We start from the raw sequence: 3,667 nt of genomic DNA, 5'->3' as shown, positions 1-3,667 counted from the left end.
GCATTCTTAATGGCTTGTAAATCCTGCTCAATTAAGCCAGAATGATTAACATAGAAACAACATTTTTCCCCGATGCGAGCACAAGCCCCTCCTAATTCAGCATTCATAGCATCTAACACACGTCTATTTTGCAAAGCTATTTCTGCCACCTCATTAATCTCCTGTTTCAACTTCTGCAAAGCGTCTATTGATGCATTGGCTATTTTTTCTAATTCTGCAGAAATATTTACTACTGCTTTTTCTAGCTCGGCTACCCCCAACCCAGGAATGAGCGCACGAACAAAGGAGTGAAACCCCGTTTGCCTGACTACTAGGGGATTGTTGGCACGTTTCGCTCGAGTCCTTATAAGGGGGGGTGTCAAAAACTTATGGGCATAGCTGCCCAGATTAAGAATCTGGCTGGCATCCAATGTGTCGTTTACTTGGACATCTGGTAACACCCGGGCTACACCGCACCGACCTTGCCAACCTGGAGGAAGAGCTTTATAGACATTGTGGCCACAGATAAAATACAAGCCAGGGGTCTCTAAATAGAGGGTAAGGGTATTACCTGCAACTCGATGGCGCCAGGTCACCCTTCTATCCCAGCTCCCGGAGTTACTCACTAGCCGGTCCTGGCACCTCCAATGGGAAACATTTAAGTTTCCTAGGGCATGGGTAGTGTTTAAAATGGCTCCACAATACGTAACCTTAAATATGTTAGCTGTAAAACTTGCAAGTGATCCCATAGGCTCCGGGCATCCAGACATCCTTTCAAGGGATGTGTGGGGCAACAGAATGCCAGAGTAAATATCTATATAATACATATGTGTCTTATTTATGGGGCCTAACGGGAGGAATGAGGGAAACCACTGCCCTTGATAACAAAAGCCTGTTGGTCTCACAGTAATGGCCATGTGTAGGAGACAATGGGGTTTTTGGGCATTCTCAGGGGTATTTAAAGGGTAAAAGGTTCCATTTCTGACCTCAAACCGAAGGATTTGATCACAGGCCTCCAGGGGAAGGTAGCCCACTTCCCTCCCCCTTCCTTCAGCATTCTCCAAACAAAGGGGCATTTTATACCCGATCCCAAGAACTTCAAAAAGAGGGACCCCCTTAGCTGCCCAATAATAATGCCAAACCTCAGACCTTCTCCCATATTTGTCATATTGATATTCCCCAATCCATGCCCATTCAGTTTTCCGTTCTACCTGTAAGGAGAGTACTTCAGAAAGATTTGCTGGTACAGCCCACAATCCTATTCCTTCCTCAGAGCGGGTTTTGTGACACAGCCAACAATCAGATAAGTGTCCCAATGTGGCTATTTGCTGAAGAGATTTAGCGGCTGGGTGTGGATTAGCTTGTACAAGGGGCAAACCCAAAAGCAATAGCCACTGCAGCACCGTCTGAGAACCCATAGTTATAAAGTCTTAGGATTTTGTTCGCCGGAACAGAAGCTTTAGTCCCTCAAGAGGTTCAGCTTTCCAGGTATCGTCTGCTTCTGGCTCTTCCGGGTCGCGGTGGGAAGAGCTGGCGGTGCTCCCTCGAGGTCCGAAGTCGTCTGCTTCTGGCCCCGTCCTAGGGGCTAGCTTGACTCGGGTGTGGTGTATCCAAGTGTCTCGCTCTCTCACTCGAACAGCAGTGTGAGAGGTAAGAAGGACTTGGAAAGGGCCCGCCCACCGGGGTTGGAGAGGCTCGTGTTTCCACTCTTTCACATAGACCCAGTCTCCTGGAGCGATCCGGTGGGCAGGAACATCAGCGGGTAGGGACTGAAATTGAGCCGCATACCTGCTGCCAACTCACATGCTCGGGTGAGGGCTATCAATTCTGCTGCCTGAGCTGAGGTGGAAGGTCCCAGGGGAGCAGACTGTAATACATCAAACTGAGTAGTTACTGCAAACCCAGATACCCGTTGGCCCTCCATGACCCGTGCTGAACCATCAGTATACAGTTCCAGTTCAGCATTTTGAATGGGCACATCTGAAAGGTCTACTCGAGGTTTTTCTTGATGTTGCACTATCTGAAGGCAATCATGTGAGGGCTCATAATCATAGTCCGGGAACGGTAAAAGGGTTGCAGGGTTCAAGGTATGGCACTGTTCAATTTTTAAATTGGTCCTGGACAATAAAGAAACTTCCAAATGCGTTAATCTTTGAGAGGTCAAATGTTGCGTGCCCTTTTGGACCAACAATTGTTGAGCTGCATGAGGGGTCCGTAAGGTCAGTGGATGGCCCAAGGTAATCTTTTTCCGCTTGGGGTACCAGGAGACCAGCAGCAACCACTGCTCGGAGACAGCCAGGAAAGCCCTGTGCCACAGCATCCAATTTTTTGGAGAAATAGGCCACAGGTCGTTCTCTGGGTCCAAAAGCCTGAGTAAGGACACCAGAGGCCACCCCAAGTCGCTCATGTACATAGAGAACAAAGGGTTTGCGATAATCAGGGAGTCCAAGGGCTGGGGCTGAGACCAAAGCTGTTTTAATTCCCTGGAAGGCTTTGATGGCCCCAGAATCCCAGTGAAGGGGCTCCTCAGCATCATGGGTGATCTGTTCAAAGAGGGGTTTTGCCATCTCCCCAAAACCTGGAATCCAGGAACGGCAGAATCCTGCCAGGCCTAAAAATCCCCGCATTTCGCGTTTTGTTTCTGGTCGGGGAATGTTAAGAATTGACTGAATACGGGTACTAGATAACGCTCGATACCCAGGGGTGAGTACATGACCAAGATAAGTTACCTTGTCTTTGGCAAACTGCAACTTAGAAGGAGATACTTTATGTCCCTTGTCTGCCAAGCAATTTAGCAAGTAAATAGTGTCTGTTTCACATGTTACCTGATCCGGAGAACAAACCAGGACGTCATCCACATACAAGAGATATGTAGACCCACCCGGTAGGCTGATATCAGCTAAGTCACGTGTCAGGATAGAGGAAAAAATAGTCGGGGACTCAACATATCCTTGCGGGAGCCGAGTCCAGGTCAGTTGTTCTGCTCTCCTAGTTTCTGGGTCCGTCCATGTAAATGCAAAGATATCCCAGCTGTCCTTATCTAGAGGAATACTAAAAAAAGCATTACACAAGTCTATTACTGAATAACAAGCAGTACCTGCTGGAATGGCAGTCAGGATTGTGTGAGGGTTTGGTACCACATTGTGTCTAGCTTGGACAACCTTATTTACTGCACGTAAGTCCTGGACAAATCGGTATACCGGTTTTCCCTCTGAGTCCATGTCAGGTTTTTTTACTGGCAGGATGGGAGTATTGAAAGGAGACTTGGTGTGAACCAGCACTCCCAACCGTAGGAATGTGGTGATAAGACTCCGGAGGCCAAGCAGAGCTTCTTGGGGGATGGGATACTGACGAATCCGAGGAATTTCAATGCCTGGCTTCAGGGTTTATACGCACTGGCTCTGTCTGGAGAGTCCCCAAGTCTGCCCTTGAAGTGCCCCACAGGGAGATGTTTACCTCCTGTCTGAGTCGCTCGGGTAAGATTTGGTCCGCAGGCAGGATCGGGTCCTTTGAAACTTGGGTTAGAACAGCACACAGCTGGGGAAGTTGGGTTTGAGGCAACCGAAGAATGATTTTGTCATCTGAAAAGAAAATCTGAGCACGTAGTTTACACAACAGATCTCTGCCTAAGAGGTTAACTGGGGAATCCGGGGCTAGCAGAAAGGCATGGGAGGAGGAGACACCAGAG

At 48.5% G+C, this 3,667-nt stretch overlaps 1 long non-coding RNA gene across 1 annotated transcript; it reads right to left on the bottom strand.

Moving 5' to 3' along the window:
- Positions 1 to 92: 92 nt before the first annotated feature.
- LOC135983286 (uncharacterized) lies at positions 93 to 2,944 on the bottom strand. Its single transcript, XR_010600864.1, has 2 exons — positions 2,805 to 2,944; positions 93 to 1,767 (listed from the first exon to the last, which is right to left on the bottom strand). It is a non-coding gene; the product is annotated as an uncharacterized LOC135983286 (long non-coding RNA).
- Positions 2,945 to 3,667: the final 723 nt, after the last annotated feature.

Source organism: Chrysemys picta, chromosome 4 (genome assembly GCF_011386835.1).
Source record: "Chrysemys picta bellii isolate R12L10 chromosome 4, ASM1138683v2, whole genome shotgun sequence".
Classification (NCBI taxonomy): Eukaryota; Metazoa; Chordata; order Testudines; family Emydidae; genus Chrysemys; species Chrysemys picta.
This window is presented reverse-complemented; position numbering and strand designations above follow the sequence as displayed.